This window comes from Lissotriton vulgaris, chromosome 3_1 (genome assembly GCF_964263255.1).
Source record: "Lissotriton vulgaris chromosome 3_1, aLisVul1.2, whole genome shotgun sequence".
Taxonomy (NCBI): domain Eukaryota; kingdom Metazoa; phylum Chordata; class Amphibia; order Caudata; family Salamandridae; genus Lissotriton; species Lissotriton vulgaris.
Genome location: NC_141689.1, coordinates 458,393,099 through 458,412,357, shown reverse-complemented (window position 1 = coordinate 458,412,357; position 19,259 = coordinate 458,393,099).

The window sequence follows — 19,259 nt, the reverse complement described above, 5'->3', positions numbered from 1 at the left end:
TATAACATCTGTTAGAAATGTATGCATATTTGAAAATTGTGCATTAGTAGTATTGTGCAAAATCTGGATTTACACTTGATTTTACAAGTGTACTCTTAGTTGATGCTTTTTTAAAGTAAATTTGCCATGCCTTTTACCTGGCTTATACATTAAAACCATCTTGTTCAAAATGGATGTCTCCCTTTGCATGCTCACTGCTTCTGCAGCACACAGTCAAGCAGTGCTGTGTTTGTTTATTTCCATTGACACTGTTCTTCCTGTCCTCAAAGAAAACCTAACATTGGCCCTGTAATAATTGCAGTTTCCCTAGGCCCTTCCGCTAGCTCACTGTACTGCATTCATTTACAATAGTTTGCTGCTATTCTTGTAACTAGTTTGTCCTATCATCTCCGGAATATATTAGCATAGAGAGGGCAGAATCAATATTTATATAGTGGGATACTACTTAAATGTAAGTGATATATTATTTAATATAACTATGCTGTTGTTATATTCCATATGAAATTAAATGAATTAAATTTGTACTTCTAAAGCGCACTGCTGCCCCAGCAAACAGGCGTCCTGGCGCTGTACTCATACAGATGTGGAACCCTTCATGGCTTTTCCCTGTGAAATGTCCACTCCTGGGCACCCCCAAGGTGAAGCCAGGCTTCCCAGCGCTTTTTGGGTTGTTGTGGAGATTAAGCAAGCTATTGCCCAGAGTTGCAGAGTGGGACCCATGATTAGAATAGGCACCGAGGCGAGAATTATCAGGTCTGAGGAAATTGAGCCCAAGACCCGCCGAGGCAGGAATTGAACCCTGGTCCTGGGGCAGACCTCTTCATCAGGGTCTGCTGCTCTAACCATTGAGCCACACTTCTCCACCATATACGTACCATAATATAGTCCTCGGTAAAATAATTATCCTTCACCTATATTCTCTCTCTACATTACTTTTGTCACGGTTTACAGGGACTGATCTTGTACCTAGATATTGCATTGCATTCAGAATGCAGGTTTTCCCTAGTTCTAAATCTCATACAATATGCATGAGGATTCTCGGAAGCATAGCTGGACTCCCATCTCCTGTATAAAATCTATGTATAAAGTTCATGCCCGACGTCATCCTTAGGCCAACACAGTAATACAGCATGGTAGGACCCCTGGGCAGACCTATGGGTATATACACACATCACATCTTGCTAAGATAGGCAGAGGAGACCGATACTTCCTGGCCGAGACACTGACCAGAGATGCTGAGGTTCCTGCATGCAGATGCTCCAGCTTGCAGTGGTCTAAAATCCTTTGCAGGGTGTCCAACTCGAGACCAGTATGGGGTCCCACACTCTCATACTTCAGGTAATGGGGTTGACTAAATCCTAGAGGAATTCTAGGCTCAATACCTACACCCGTGCTAGGTCAACTTCGGTACCTCTATTTAGGGAGGCATCGTAGGAGTACGCATCTTTTTACATTTGTTTTATGTACATGAATGTATTTATGAGTCTAGTAAGATGGTAGAACTATACCATCCTTTTACCTTTATAGTACTGTTAATCGTGTATATCTTATACTGTCTAGTGCTTGTTGCAGCACATCTATTTTACCCCGCAATAACAACTGTTCAATAAATGATTATTGGAAACGCCCAGCCTGTTTATTCTGTGTATCTCTCAGAGACAGAAAAAGTAAGCAAGCGGTAGTATATTGTTTGCACGATCCTGAGGGATCAGGGTCGTCATGTTAAATGGTTTCCAAGAACTATTATCTCCTTGGTAAGACGAGATCCTAGTACGAGTGTGAGCTAGTTGGTACAAAAAGGACCAGCATACCTGGTGTGGGTGATCAGAGTTCGTCTGAAGCCAATCCTACGTTGTATGTTGTCTAAACACACAAACCCCTTATATTTTCTATAGGAACTACACAGCACTGTGATTTTCTAAAATTGTAATTCTTTTGCTGACAGCTTTATGATTTTGCAAGGACATTGTATGTATTTCCCAGAATGTTTTGGTCTGCCAGAGACTTTCAGAAGCCTGTTCATTGCTATAAGGGATGCTGCCTGATTTCTTTATGATTTTGCTGCTCATTTGTGACTTAGAATGTTTCTGATATTGCTCCCTATTCTGTATTGCTCTATCTACTGAGAAGCTTCATGGCAATAGCCCAGGAAAAGGGCCGGAGCACAAGTCCCCGTAGAAAGAAGCACTTTCTGCACATCCATGGATTTGAGTAAGAGCACTACATGTGCCCCCAGAGCCACATTGTACTGGCCCGTGTTGAAAGGGGGCCCTGTTTGGGGCCCCCAAATTCAGTTTTCAACAGCCTTTTCAAAGCTCTCTGAAAGGGATATCATATTCCCGTCAGTGGTGTCTGCTTTGGCACCTCCGCCATTCAGGACTACAAATCCAACGACCACCCTGTTGCGATCACCGATCCTGGCGAGGGCAGCCGTCTTTCCCCGATCGCTGTGGGTCCGACCGCCGGTATCGTAATCCGGCAGTCGGTCTCATGCGCTGTCAGTGATCAACGTCGGTGGCGGTCTGCCTGCCATCATAATCAGCCGCTATGTTTTGTCATAATAACGCAGATAACATGAGTGTGGTAAAACATGCACTGTTTATTTGATAACTAGTATCAAACTCAAGAGAATATAGAAAGCATAAAAACATTATATTTTCTAATTCTGAATGATCTAGGAAATATATTAGTGCACTTCAGACGTCCTTGGCCCTGGATGGTTGGCTGGTAGAACATTAGACTTGTCACATGTCAGATTTTTTTCCAAAACATGACAAATGCCCATTTTTCTCATACAGAGCTATACTTGGAAGGTCCTGGGCTTCTCTATTCAATGAAGGACCAGTTGATTGGGAAATGTCGCAGTTCTGATTTGAACTCTATGGAATGCCCTCATCAGACAGTACGTAGTATGAGCGCCCATACACTCATCCCACAGGTGTTTATTCCAGCACAGCTCGCCCTGATTCATTCTGCTGGTATTTTGATGGTTCTACAGGCACAATTTGCATTTTAATAAAAATTTAAAATGAGTCTCAGACAGTCCCGATGTTGAAATATTATGTGTTATATTCGCTCTTTAGGAAATCATATTCGCTCCTTAAGAACGCATTTGACATTCCCATTTAAACATTTTAAAATGATAACCATATACTTTAATTTCCATCAAATTACAAATCAGCAATTAGAATACAATTAAATACTTATCTTCCGCAAAAGAGATTTTTGTATCCTAAAAAGCATAATGCCTCCTGGGGAGGCGTCATGTTGATTTGTGATTTATCTACTGGCACATCAATGTAAAACAGAATAGCTTCAAATGCAAGCAGTGCCTCCTGACGAAAAAAAGGAATACAGAGGATCAGCACTTAATCACTGTGTGATTATAAAGGAAGCCTTGCCTCATGTAGGAAATTCCTATAGGAAATACTATCACGCCTAAATTGTTTATATCAATGAAATACAGAAGGATTACCTCGAAAGCTATATCAAACAGTCAATAGGTGTATTGGAAACTTGTTGGTGTGACCGTTTACAAATTATATGTCAAAGTATTCAGTGCTGATGCATTCCATTGCATTCCATGTCAGTTGACATTATCGGTGTTACCTTTGTCCCGATAACACTCAGTCACACTTGACAGCAGTGTTAATTTAGGCAGAGAAAGAGAGAAAACAGTCACTGAGCATTGATAACATTACTAATTCAATTGAAAAATTACACTATTACTAAACTCTTTATTAGTGATTTACAACAATAATCCTGATGTCCTACAAGCTAATTCCAAAACCATTAAACTGAAATTGCTTCATCCAATCTCTCCATGGCTCTTTGCTCAATCTCCCTCCTGGTACATCTGAGGTCGCATTACAGATATTGCCCTGGGTACATAAAATTACAGAAGCGGTCTCAGATGCTTGTGTGCTCCCTTCTGTAATACTAATAGCACTGGCAGACATGCAATGCCAGCACTATCTTCAGAGGGCATTCTATCATTTGCATGAGGGCATGGCACACATGCAAATGAGGGAATCCCTTTACCTCAACACCCGCTCCATGTTACAGAGACTGGTGTAGAGGCAAACATGCTTTCGGAGCTGCATTGATTGTGCCACAAAAAGATGGCACACTTTTAGTGGGCCATCTGAGGGTATCCCTCTGGAACGAGGAATAAGGAGCTCCATTGACCCCCCCTAGACATACCCCTGAAGACTGAAGCAGTCACTCTTGACTGCATCTCCCTTCTAGGAGATCTCTAAACCCTAAGAACAGTGCACTTGACCAAACTCATTTTCCAGGTATTTTGCAATCTTTTCAAACAATCTATACATATTTTGTGTCCTAGAAATTCTCTTTTTCATGCTATATTTTAATATAAAAGAATAGAAATTAATCAATAAAAAAGTAAAGCTCTTTTTCCCTATCTGTTCTTTGAACACATCTCTATTAGCTATTTAATTTGTGCACACTTCTATGTGTGCCTTTTTAATATATGTGATTATTCTAATGTGTCTTGAATGTGTTTTGTCTATAAAGTTGAAAAGCTAATAGAATTAATGAGAGAAAGGAACACAGAAGGAAAAATAAGCTTTTTTTATATGGTGTAGTCTAATAGTTATTATGATTTTTAAGGGTCTAAGCTTTTTTTAAAATGTCTTATTCTCTGTTTGTATATCCTTAAGAATGTCTAAATCCTAATTATGTCAGTCAATCAAGTGATATGTTTTAGTGTCGTATACATGTTCGATGTTACTTTGTTTGCAGCCCTGAAGAAGTTCTCATGGCTTGTTGCCGAATAGAACAAAACACGTTGGCTGCTTTTTAGTAACATTTTATTTGGATGTAATAATAAAGGACTGAAAGAAAATACTAAGAAACTGGAAAATGTGTTTGTGCAAGTGCACTGCTTTTTATGGAATATAGCGTTTGAATCTGTGAACATTGGCATCAAAGGGCAACAGGTGCTAAGAAGTGTGTAACAATCTATCTCTCTAATATTTGCAGTACAACCGTAAGGTGCTTTGCTATAAATCCAGTGCCCAAGTTCTTTTGTGTTGGAGTCATAGATCTCTAAACCCTCTTCTAAGTGCAGGTATGTTGCTGCCAGTACAGAGAAACACAGAGTTGCTTTGAAGCAGCCGCTCTATATTTCACTGAATGCATTACCCTGAGGGCAGCTCCAGTTCACACACTCACCTGAGCCCTACGTGTTGCTGTTTATGCCTAGCGCACTTGTTGAAAGGTGCGCTGTAGCGCAAACAAGTACGGTGCGGCCATGTAGTAACACAGGTCCACATTTGTTGTATGTTGGTGCCAATGCTGTGAAATGTGTAAGTTAATTCGTTGTTTTACTAAACTAAAGTCATTAAAAAGGCTTCCTTTCTTTAAAAGCAAAACAAGAAGATGCAACAGCAGCTTTTGCCTCCAGGATGACATGGCAGCGAACACGAGAAACTGTCCAATCACAATAGTCTAAAGTCATGAATGCAGAAAGTCCATCAGTTTTCACGTCTGAGCCTATCCAGTAGAGGTAATCAATGTTCTGTAATGGCAGGTAGTTAATTAGGTAATTACAGTCAAGTTGAGACGAATTTCCAAAATATTTTCAAGGCGTGTGTCACCTTAGTGTAAACAGACTGATTAATTTTTTGAGTTGAGGAGAGGAGAAAAGCATACCACAAAAGAACTAGGTATGTGTGGAGGGAGATTCAGACTATGGCTTCTGCAAATAAAATATAATTCACTGGATAGCGGTATTCACTTCAGCGTGGCTACTTGCAATCTCCAATTGTACAATTTTACATATTAAAAGATGACAATGGTTCCCACAAAATAAAGAACGAAGGTAGTCAACAGGTGAAATAAAATTATTAAAAAACCCTTGATAGAGGATGAAACCAAAGTCTCACTAGTCTTGAGTCCTCAAGCAAGTACATCATGTAGACTAGAAACAAGCACTGGAAGTCAAGAAAAAAGGAAAAGGTGAAAAAGATTAACAGGAGATTAGAGACTTGCTAGAGGAAAAGGCTGAAAATACTACACAAAGAAGGAAAAGGTTAGAAAATGTAAAGTAATAAATAAGTAATTGATGCACTAAAAGCCCAAAAGACTATGGGCCTCATTTATGAAAAATGATGCATCACTGCGTGAAAACAGTGATGCATCACTTTTTCATTCGCCTTCCTTGCGACATGTTGTATGCGTCATATTTACAGTATGACGCAACATGTCGCAAGGAGTTACAGATACGTCAGTATTGCTGGCTTATATGTAGGCCACAAATTACGCATTGCTGGAGTGTGTCACAAAAGTGAGGCAACCCCAGCAATGTGTCCTTTCACTTGGGACAAGCCCCATGTGAAAGGGTCTGCGTGAGTCTTACATGAGGCAGGCGTAAGATATTGACGCAATGGCGTCCTAGAAGTGAGGCAATGAAATCTCATAGATTTCAGTGCGTCACTTCTACGAGTCTTACATGAGTGGGAACGCCCCCCTGCATACATTATACCTGACGCAGGTATAATATGGCGCAGGGGTTTACAAAGTGACGCATCTGCTAAGAAGCGTCACTTTGCAAATAGGATGCGAAAGGGGCACAAACAGTGACGCAACAGCAGTGCAAAACTGACGTAAGGCCTCATAAATAAGGTACTTAATCTGCCAAACAGGTGGACGTATCAAAGTCAACCGAGAAGGTTGAGGGCAGTGGGGAAGTGGAGGCAGGGGCTCAAAGAGGAAGAACATTAAACAAGATAATAGCAAATCAAAGAATGAGGGCTATCATTGTCACGACATCAACTACGTTCCTGAAAACAAATGGTTAAATGAAGGCCCAAATGCACTAAAAGGCAATAAAGAAAAAGACAGAAGAATCTGAAAAATGAAATATTTTTAATTATGACTCGAACACCTGAGAGATGTGCATGGTAGATTTCTGCATTTGAAACTGCCTGGCAGATATGACACCATGAAAAAGCGTTGAATGTGAGAGAAATATCAGTATACAGTTGCTAAATACCTTGTGATTTCACAGAAAATCTTTTTATCCAGGAGTAATGATGGAAATATTTTTGTATTTTTCATCTGACATGCTTACAAGGAATTTTGGGGCATATTACCAAGCAATAGCGATAATTATCGCTATTGCTTGGTTAGAGAGAAAAATTTACCGCTGAACTGCGGCAATTTTTATCGCAGATAAACCTTGGTATTACCAAGGTTTATCGCAAATGCGATAAAAATCGGCCGCAATGCATGAATATTGCTGAAAAGTCAGTGATATCCATGCATTACCGAGCTAATGCTCTTAGCCATGTTATCCACCTCCCATTGGATAACATGGCTAAGAACTGCTCGGGGCAGGTGTTAGCTTTTGGAGATATTCGCGCTTAGCGCGAATATCTCCAAAAGTTGGTGATAGGAGATAGCGATGTTAGCGACTGTTTCCAGTCGCTAACATCTTGGCACGCCCACTTTGCATCTCATTAGTGATAAATATCGCTGACATGCAAAGTGGGGCCCAAGATGGTCGCTATCTTCTACTAGCTGTCGCTAACTGGTGTTAGCGACAGCTAGGTATTAGGGAGATAATTTTATCTCCCCTTTCTTGGCTTTTAAAGTCAAAAAAGCGGAGATAAACTCCCTTGATAATATGCCCCTCTGTTCGTTCTAAAATGCTAGAAGCTCAATGAATCTTCCACAGAACTGTGAACACATATTCTCGGTGGCATTACTGTGTTTCTAGAAGTGTTAATCTGGGCGGATAGGAGCTTTGTTTTTACTCTTTGAATATTTTCTAAATCAGATTACTATTGTTTACATCTTGTGTGAATGCATTTTTACTGGGATATATATTGATGGGGTATTTTCAGTAGGGAGCACTCTAGGACATGCAAGAGCATGAGATACCCTGTAAGGCCATCGGGAAATGATGGCTAGCATCACTAAAAAAAGGGCGTGTGAGGTGGAAATGGGAAATAAAGAAGCAACATACTCTCCTAGCAGGCATCTTGAAAAAGCTTTTCTCATATTAAGCCATACTGGTTCTTGCCTGAGAAACTATCCTACACAATTCTCATGGTATCATGGGAAGTATGGCAGTCTTCTGAAGTCACAACCGGATTTGTTAGAGCCATTACTGCTCAATGGAGGTGAGCAAATTACAAACCAGGATTTTGCAAGGACTGTCGGATGTTAATCATTAAGTAAAGGTAATTTCATCTGTGGTGAGCCAGGGCATATATTATACACCCAACCTAACACGTTCACCACAGTCATTCTACGGACTTTATGACTAAGAGCAATTTCTTCAGACATGGATATTACTGTATTTAGTGAACCAAATCTGAAGGGTTTTTCAGATGATGCATACACAAACTTAACAATAAGCATGTTCAGTGCTCCATTTTTATTCCAGTGTCCAGTTGGCATATTCTGAAAGTGATGTGCTTATATATGTAGGCTGCAGATATTGACATACAGACAGGCCTTTTCCAGTTGCAGGGAGGTGCACATTTTGCCAAACGTAAAGTGCCTTACATTTTACTCAATTCAATCCAAGAGGCAGGTATGACACAATCAGTTTCTCTCAGACTGGTGATTGTCCTGAAAACAGTGATACTTAGAATCCCAGTTACATACACTGCTGCAGTCTCCTACTTTCGTAACCTTAAGGGTAGTTCCTCAGGAGAGACAGACCCTGGCTGTACATGCCACACTCACCCAATGAAAACCCTTGGGTAAGAGACAAGCGAGTCATAAATATTGACCATGGTAAAGACTGTGAAGAGATGCTGGAGCTCTGACATAATGATGGACTGCAGAAACATGCACAGCGGTACAGAAATGTGGGTGGTTTGACAAATTGTATGTGCTAGCAGAGATACAGAACACAAGCATTTATCGGGTTGTTGAGTGGCAGACGGGGATATAAAGGCTTAGCACATGCTGTGAGAAAGCAAATTATTAACTGGGTTGAATGGTAGTCCACCACAAGTAATAGGTGTACTTGTCTCATTAGGTCCAGTTGAACATTTGAGTGATTTTAACCTGAGCTCCACCCTTAGTAGTTATTGTACGGACCAATAAGGCTTACCTCTGATACAATATGTAAAACAGTTGGAAATAAAAAAACAATAAAACATACAACACAATAAAATCACCCTCCAGTTTATAAACATAGAGAATAACATGACAATAATCAAATAAGGGGAACCAGAGATAGGGAAATATAATACCATCAAGCATTATGTACCATGCAGGTCATCTGGTCATTGTGGAACATGTCCTAGGTGCAATTTCATGCTGACCATGATGGAATATGGGTCAGATACACTAACCAGGTTCAACCCCGTCAGACTTTTTACCTTGGGACGTATTCTTTGCAGTGGAAGGCAAAATCATTCCGCAGGACGAGGCAGCAGGCTGTTTCTTAGAAAGGCTTCACGTCAGGGAGACATTGGACAAGATCTGTGAATCTGTCGATTTCAGCAGAAAAGAAACTCGGAGCAGTAAATACATATTTGTCTCCCAGGCACCTTCACCCGGTCAAGACGTTTGCCTTCGGATTAAGGGTCTGATGTGATCTTGGCGGGTGACAGATATCCAACCTGCTGTTTTACAAGTTCCATACGCTGCAATGGAATTGAAGTACTGCAGATGGGATATCAGCCACATTTGTGACAGAGTATCCCATCTTCCAAGATCTTAATCAGGTCATAAGTCTCGTTTTGGAGCTCAAAACTCTCTTGCGGAGCAAGGCTGTGAGGTCTGTTTGAAGAGGGTTCCACTAGGCTGGATACCGCTCGCTGAGGCCACACTGAATCCGATTTGCTGCTGCAGAAATTTTCAGAGAAGAGAAACCCTGTTTCTTCAGCTGGGCAGGGCTGTTCTATTGGGCAAGTCAGCTTGGTACATTTGTCCCAGTTCTCCAGAAGGCTGGGGCCTTTCAGAGATGTTCACACAAGTCCAGTTAGACACATCCCAGGGCAACAGGAACAGCAATTGGAGGTCGAGATTTACCCCAGCACAGGCTACCAACAGTGTCCAAATCAGGTCCAGCTGGTACTGGTCATCTGGGCCATTCAGGAAACAGGCCTCTTGCAGCGTGTTGTGTACATGTAGCCATACAAGATGCCAGCCAACTGACCCTTGGAGTCCAATTCTTTGTCCTGGATACAAGTGGGAGCAGTTCCAGTTCTTCAATTCTCTTCACAGGTCTCAAACAGAAAGTGCACCAATTCTTCTGTTCATCCACAGTACCAGAGTGTTCTGAAAAAGTTACCACAGTGTCACATTTATGTCTGGCACTAAAATGGGGCTTGGGGTGACTCCTGCCCCTTTCCTAACCAAAAGGGTGAAAGTTCTCACCTTTGCAGCAGTCCCTGTGTGCCCTACTGCAACTAATTCCAAATTGCACCTTGTTCACTAAATCAAAGATTGAGAAATTCTTCTCCTGTTGTGCGGAGCCCATGTGTTTACTGAGAAGTGTTATCAGGGTGATGAGCTGCCCATCTTCTGTGGTCATTCCAAACCAGTTAGGGGGTCAGCTTTACTCCCATTGGGTTTGATGCCTGCCTGACTGGGAGACAAAGGAAGAAGCCTGTGCAAGTCTCATCTAACATCTGCTTGTAACAAGGAAAGCAACTTTGAAGTAAATTGTGTTCCTTGGCATAGTCTAGCTGGTCTTTCTGCCAGGGGAACAAACACATCTCCACACACTCACTTCACTGTTTGTGTTGTGGGAGCAGTTTTCACATCTTATCAGGGCTATTCACAAGCTTGGTGTCAGTCAGAATGTAATGAAATTTAGCCTACGGGCTAATTCAGGCAAGGAAAAGTAACTTTCGGAAAAACAATGTTCCTTAATATTTAGCAAAAATCTAACTTCACCATCAAGTTGGGCTTTTAATAACATTAAAAATGGTTGTTTAATAAAAAAAATTGTAGCAGAATTGTTGCATCAAGGGTAACTAGGGTAACGCTCTAGTGGCCGAATCCCTACTTTAGTGGATAGCTGGCAAGACACGCAGCGGACGCACTTAATGCCAGACCTTCACAAGCCTCACTCTGCCACAGTAAATTCCCGGTATTGTAGTTACACGGGACTGAATTTTAAAAGCACCTTGCACTTTCCACTTGTAATGCGCTAAAACCTAGGAAAACCCTTTATAAAATGCAGTGCTTTTAATTTGTTCTCCCCTACCTCACTGATACCATCCAAACACTCCTCCTTGGTCCAACACGGGCTTGCCCTTTGAGTGGAAGGAGACCGTGCTGATGGACGTGACATGGGGCACTTCCAGCTGAGACCGGAAACGAGGGTAATGCTCTAGTGGCGGAATCCCTACTTTAGTCGATGGCTGGAAAGACGCGCAGTCGACGTGCTTAATGCCAGACCTTCACAAGCCTCACTCTGCCACAGTGAATCCCGGTATTATACTTACACCAGACTGAATTTTGAAAGCACTATGCACTTTTCACTTGTAATGCGCTGAAACCTAGGACAAGCCTTTTTTAAACGCAGTGCTTTTAATTTGTTTTCCCCTACCTCACTGTCACCATCCAAGCACTCCTCCTTGGTCCAACACGGTCTTGCTCATTGAGTGGAGGGAGACAATGCAGACGGACGTGACCAGGGGCACTTCCGGCTGAGACCAGAATTGAGGGTAAAGCTCTAGTGGCCGAATCCCCACTTTAGTCAATGGCTGGCAAGATGCGCATCAGATGCGCGCAGCCAGTGCGCCGCTGGTGTGCTGAATGTGCCCTTAATGCAAGCCCATCTGCGCCCGTCCGCCCCTGGTCATCGCCAGAAGCCAGGGCCCCTGCCAGTTTCCCCTCAGATAATTGCAAGGTTATGAACCTGCAGCACTCATACACACGAGACAAGTTGCTCATGATTAGATACAACCTCTGTGAGCTCCGAACACACTCACACAGCCTACTTGAAGGCCCTTTTTCTTGCAGGAATTGCAGATATCAGAGCATGGCTCTCCCTCATTTTGGAGTACTCCCTGAACAGTTCAAAGGACATGGGTCTCGCTGGAGCATTGCTCATAGCATTCGCCCAGACACCACCTACCAAGATAGGCTGGAACTTCTACCTAGCTAACGCCAGATCCCTCCATAAACATGTTATATATATATATGGGATCTTCTGACTGAAAAAAAGATCCTCACATTGGATTCCTCATTGAAACTTGGATCAAACCTTCCTTCAGCCCCGCTATTGCATTGGCACTCCCGGATGGCTACTGTATCCATAAACTAGACAGGACAGGATGAGCAGGGGGCAGGATAGCCTTAATTTACAAGGAATCCATATCCATTTCTATTCTGGGCCAGCTGTGCACAGACGAAATAGAATGCCTTATATTCAGACTCGACCTACACCCCCAACATAGCTGGAAAGGTACTCTTCTTTATAGACCCCCAGGCCCACTACTAGATTTCACTAGCCAACTTATGGAATTTATCTCCCCACATAATATTTCCACCCATAACTTCCTACTCCTGGGAGATTTCAACATCCACATTGAGGATGCCCTCAATCGCAACGCCACAGCTTGCCTAAAAGACCTGGCCACCACTGGTCTCTTGAAGATCAACAACGACCCCTATCCACATGGTTGGGCACACTTTAGATCTCATCCTATCCAATTCTACGAATATCCTCCGTGGGGATTTGGTCTGACCACTCTCTGGTAAATTGCCAACTTATGAGCCCCAGAAGCCCCTCCACCCCCACATCTCATGCCAAACGCTGGTACAGACCTTGACATAAATTGAAGCCTGAACAACTCATGTCCCCTTTCTGTTCCTGGGACATCGAAACCAGTACCTATAATGTAGAAGAACAACTAGCTCATTTTAACTCCATTATTCAAGACACTATAGATAATGTTGCCCCTATGAAGCCACAGACCCATTCCCCTAAAACCATACCCACTAGCTGGTACTCTCCAGCCTTACGAACTGAAAAGAGTCTATGTAAAAAATTAGAACGGATTTGGCGACATTCTCACAGTGGGCAAGATAAAGAGAGATACAAAGCTGCTCTGTCCTTCTACCACAAACATATTAAATCCGCTCGCAAGCTACATATCACCCTTCAACTGGAGCAAGCTGGGAACAACTCTAGAACCCTCTTTCAGATCCTGAAGTCTTACACAAATCCCAGAGCTTGCGAAACTGCGGAATCCCCATCACAATTGCTGTGTGACAATATAGTTTCCTTTTTAACCCAGAAAATCTAAGACATTCACCAGAAAATTATCTCGTCCAATAAAACTTCTCCGAACTCTTTAGCAGAACATCCTGGCCACCCTAACAATACCTCGCAGCTCCACTGCTTTCCCTCTCTCACTCCGGTAGAGGTTGGATCTCTCCTCAACAAAACTATATCTGGTTCGCCCCTAGATATCATTCCTGCCAAAATCTCATCAAGACTTTCCGCACAGCTAGCCACACCCATCTGTACCATTCCTAGTAGTTCCTTGAATACAGGCAGACACCCCCTTGAACGGAATTTGATTTTGATTTGATTTGATTTAAATGTATATAGAGCAGCAAATGCCCGAGGGCGTCTTGGCGCTGGACTAGTCCAAACGTATGTAAGAAAACTGGAACGCCTTAACTAGCAGGTCTTTTAGGTCAGTTTGAATACAGCCTTGTTTTCAATGATCTTCAGAAGAGACTGAGTTACGTGCTGTTTTTGATCGCTAATGGCAGGAGGTTCCAGCTTTTCGCAGTTCCTAGCAGAAAGCTTCTGCCTCCCCATAGTGCCTGTGTGTACCTGGGTATTTGAAGCAATTTAAACTGAGAGAATTTCAGGTTTCTAGAAGGCACATAGCATTTCAAATGTGATTTTAAATACAGAGGGAATGTGCCCTGGAGCGCTGTGAACCCAATACATTGTGATTTAGAAATAATTCTTTTTCTTACTGGCAGCCAGTGGAGCGCTCCTAATCGGTGTGAGACTGATTCGTATTTAGGAATGTCTAATATCAATCTAGCTGCTGAGTTCTGTAAGCGTTGCAGTTTTTGTAGCTATTGTGTCTGAACCCCCACATAAAGGGCGTTGCAGTAATCCAATCTGGATAACGCTAAGGTGGTTACTATTGTTTTTATAGCATCAGGTGGAATAAAGTAGCAAATCTTCCTAATCATTTTTAAAATGCCTCAGAAACTGGCAGAGAGATTATTGATTTGGCTGTCAAACTTCAGTCTATTATCAAAAACCATGCCTAAGTTTTTTGCCTTGGTAACTGGATTCGGACATTCGCCCAGGTCAGTCGGCCACCATTTTGATGACCAGACTGGAGGATTAGAGCCTAGTAGCAGGATTTCCGTTTTCCACCATTCAGCTTTAAACAATTGGTCTGCATCCAGATGTTAACATGGGGCATACAATTGTTAAAGCGATCAGCGGTCTCGTCCTCGTTGTTAATTATTGACACGACCACCTGGGTGTTGTCAGCATAGGAGATTATGGAAAAACCATACTGCCTGATCATTGAGGCCAAAGGAGGCACATAAATGTTGAATAACGTTGTGCTCAGGGACAAACCCTGAGGCACCTCTCACGGCAAATTGAAAACCTTGGTGCTGAATCCGCCCAGTTCTACTGAGAAAGATCTGTCTGTGAGATATGAGGTTAATAGGGCAGTGGCGGATTCCTGCATGCCCAGCTCAGTTAATCTGTCAATTAGTATTGAAGGCCGCTGAAAGGTCTAACAAAATCATGGCGGCCTTCCCTCCTAAACCCAATAATTTCCTGAGTTCCTCAGTCACTTTAATTAGAGCGGTTTCCGTTCCGTGGCCCTCTCTGAAACCATATTGCGAGTGATCTAAAAGGTTACTCGAGGAGATATAGGAGGTGAGCTGGATATTAAGCAGCTTCTCCAGTACTTTTGATGTAAATGGTATTCTAGAGATTGGCTGATAGTTACTAGGATCCTCCAGACCCAAATGAGGTTTCTTCAACAAAGGTAGTACTGAGGCTGTCTTCCAGGCCTCAGGAAATGGTCCTGAGTTTTTTATCTCAGAGAACAGTAAACTTAATTGTTCATTGAGCATTTCCAGAAATAAGTTGAAGATTCTGGGGGGGCAGGGGTCTGTTGGGGCCCCGGATTTGATTGCCTTTACTATTTGAATTATAAGTTACCACAAAGGGGAGGAGAAGGAGAAACTGGTATGTGTTCTGCAGGGTTCAGCCACTGACTTTAGAGATTTGTTAGAGGGAGGATTATTATCCAGAAAGGTTTTATAAACTGTTCCCACCTTGTTAACAAAGGCCTGACCCAAGGTGCTACAAAAGTCCGGGCTACTGTCTATTTTGGGATTGACCGGAGGTTTAGTTCATTTTTTAACAGTATAGAACAATTCCCTACTGGAATTTTTGCCCCCCGTGATTTTTGCTGTATAGTATTTGCTTTTTTCTTCAATGATTATTTTCTTATATCTTGCCAATGATTGAGCATTTTTTGTTTTTAAAGCCTGATCATAGTTTGATCTCTACTGTCTTTCAGTTCTTCTGCATAATTGTTTTTGATCTCTTAGTTTATCTGAAAACCAAGGTTTGGAAGGCTTTTTCCTTCTAGAAATGATAGTTTTTAAGAGTGCTGCGGCGTCTACTGCCTTTTTGACCCATGAAGTCAAATTGTAGACTGCTTCATTCGTATCTGCTACCATCTTTGGCTTGGTTTCATATAGTGACGTCTGGAGGGCATTGGTATCACTTTTGGCCCACTTTCGATGCGTGGATGTAACAGGTGTAATGGTTGTTACTGTTTGTTGGAAAGCTGGACAAGTTGTACCCATTCGCAAATATCTCAAGATCTCCAAAACCAAGCTTTCAAATTACTGTCCCATATCTTTGCTCCCGCTTCAGGGCAAGCTTATTGAAAAACACATAAACAGACATTTGTCTAACTTTGTTGAAACCTCTCACTGCCTTGATGTCTTCCAGTCAGGCTTCCGGGCCAAGCACAGTACAGAATCCGCTCTGGTTGAGGAGGTAATGGATAATATCAGAATGGCTCTGGATAATGGTCAGGCGGCAGTGCTGGTGCTGCTTGACCTATTCTATCTGGCACATTTGATACCATCTCGCACCAGATCCTACTGGACAGACTTCGGGGCATTGGCGTACAGGGGCTTGCACTAAAGTCGTTGACAGATTTTCTTACTTATAGAACTCAAACAGTTACCTTGGGAACATTTAGATCTAATCCACGAAAGTCACCTAGGGGGTACCACAGGGCTCTTGTTTGAGCCCTACTCTCTTTAACATTTATATTACCCCTTTAGCCAAACTTATGAGGAACTTAGGGTGTAGTCCCATCTCATACGTGAACGATACCCAGCTCCTCCTTACCTTTGATAAAAACCGACCTAATATACATCTCATCTTCTCTGAAGGCATGAAGACCATTGCTGCCTGGATGAGGAATAACTTCCTCCAATTGAACGCCGAGAAATCGGAGATCATGCTGTTTAGAGGTGCAGCTATAAGCTGGACTCCTAGATGGTGGCCAGAGGAACTAGGCAATGCCCTGTCTCCTAAGGAAGTGGTCAAGAATCTGGGAATCAGGATTGACCAGAACCTCACTCTTGATGCTTACACGACTACTACTGCTTCTACACACTTAGTTTACTTAGAAGAATCTTCCCCCTGTTACCTTCCTCTACCAAAAAAACATTGATGCAAGCCCTAGTACTAAATCACTTGGACTATTGTAATGCACTGTGGGAATCCGCCAACGAAGCCTCCCTAAACAAGACACAAGTTGTACAGAACATAGCTGCCCGTCTGGTAGCAAACACTCCACCCAGAACGGCTTCTACTCCCCTTCTCAAAAAACCCCACTGGCTCCCTGTGAGAAAGCAAGTGAAATTGCTGTTTTTAAAGCCCTTAATGAACAGGGCCCTTTCTACTTATCTGCTAAACTTATCAAATACATCCCCTCACAGCCCCTTCGATCTGGGTCCAAGCTTCTCCAATGCACCCTGTTAGATTTGGGAGTCTCTAGTTGGCACAGGTAGGTATGTGTGACAAATAGGGACCCTCTCCTCTAGTCAGGATAAGGGGATTACACTCCTAAAATAGCCCCTGCTCACCCCCTTGGTAGCTTGGCATGAGCAGAAGAGCTTTACTTCAGAGGCGTTGTAAGTTAAGCAGCTGTGACCACATACAGTAACCCAGTGACAACACTACAAATGGATACCACACAGGTTTTATAAAAAAATAAGTAGACTTTATATAGTTACCCCAAGACAATAAACAACAAAAATACACACTATGATTACTTGAAGATGGTAGATTTAAGTTTAATTCAGTTCAGTTCTTAGATGCGACACTCTGCTGTTGAAGATGAGCCCATAATTCTATCAATGCCCAGGCTGCTGGCGCAAACCGCCTCTTAGTTTCCATTCCGAATAATTTACCAAATAAAGAGACGGGCGCTGGGAGCAGGAATCAAGAACAGAGTTTATTTCTCATGAGGAGAGCCAGTCATTTCGGACACGAAACACAGTGTCTTTCGGGAGGTGCTCTAACAAGTGAGCTTGAGACTCTGGCTTTTATACATTTGCAGAACATTTGATGATACAATCAGGTCAGTGTGTCGCAAAAGGAAAATATTCCTATAATCCTCGTGATGATCCTACTCCACATACGTTCACAATGGGGACCCTTGACCTGCTGATAAGAGGGAAGGGCGATCGTGCAACTGAGTGTGTCGTAGGATGTGTGCGCCTGATCATGGCCCAGGGGGTGGGGTGGCTAGGCATACAATAAGGGCAGTAAATGGTATCTCCTGGCTTAGGCGATGGCCTCGGACATGTGTGGTCAGCCGAACTCGGGGGAAGGGGTCATCAAAGGAGTGGTATTCATGCCTGCGTGGACAATCGAGCGCGGAGGGAGGGCTCGTCAATAGAGGGGCATTCATGGAAGGGAAGGAGGTGCTGGTCAGGCGCGGCCGTGACTCTCAAGGACAGGGCTTTGCGAAAGAAGAGGGTTTATGACTTGCTCATATGAGGAGAAGGAGGGGGGGGTCAGGGTGCATGCAGGGCCAGAGTCGCGCAGAGAGAGAGAGAGAGAGAGAGATCTTATGACCTGTACATGAGAGAACAGGGGCAGTCAGATACAACTGGGGGGGGCTATGTCAGCTGAGGCGAAGGATGCCTCTTCAAGAGGGAAATGGGGGGGGGGTGCCTGGGTCAAGCAGGAGGGTTGCCTTTCATAGCAGGGTCGCGCAGAGTGCTGGGTTTCATGGTCTATGTATGTGAGAGTGGGAGAGGGGGGGGTGCTCAAATGCGCGCAGGAGGGAAGCCAGTGATTCTAATGAGTGGGCAAGAGGCCAAGGTGCCTAAAATGGCTATCATGTACACATGGGTACAGGCCTTTGCGGGCTGAGGGATGCAGTCAATGCTTTACAATATTCATGGTGCGTGCAGGGAGGGGAGTGGGAAAAGGGAAATGAACGTTGCTTATGTACATCAATACTTCTTATTTTCTACAGTCGCCCCTTTTTACATAGCAAAGTTCATTTTTACAGTCGATGAAGGTACATATAAACAGGTGCGATCGAAGAATTTGCATTTGTCAATACTAACATATGGCATATAATTATGGACAGTTGATGTGTTTGGCAGAACGCAGCACATAGGGGATGGCATTTGTCGAGTTCCTATCATTTCAAATCACTACATAGCATAAATGTTTCTGACTTAAAAATGTGACCAATGAACATTTTGACCAAGTAGTCAAGGGAGGAATTCAGTTCAATACGCAAGATCTCTTCGTCACAGTGTCTTTTATCAGTGAGCCATCACTGGTAGGCTCTAGTCCGTGTCCTTTCGTTGGCGCTGTTGAGCACCCGCGGTGGAGCTATAGGTCCAGCTCGGTTCTATCCTTACGCGTTGCAGGGTGCGGTCAGTCCTCTGCTGTTAGACCACAGTCCTGTTCCCTAACCAATCCTTTGAGTGGCGCCTTAAGCTTGGCACCTATATTTCCGTGGCGTAACCCCATTTCCATCTAGATGCTGTTCTTCCTTTCAGCAGAGAGTCGCATGGAAAAGAGGGTGTGCGGTTTCGTTAGTCGATGGGAGTGAGAGGGCGGAGTGGGGGCAGATTTTCCCGGGACACACCAAAGGGACCAAGGGAGCAATGGGTAACAAGCAAGCAGGCCCATCAATCGGGCTTGAAAAGAGGGACGGAGGCTCCAGACACACGTGGGTTGGCGGACAGAGAGCTTCAGG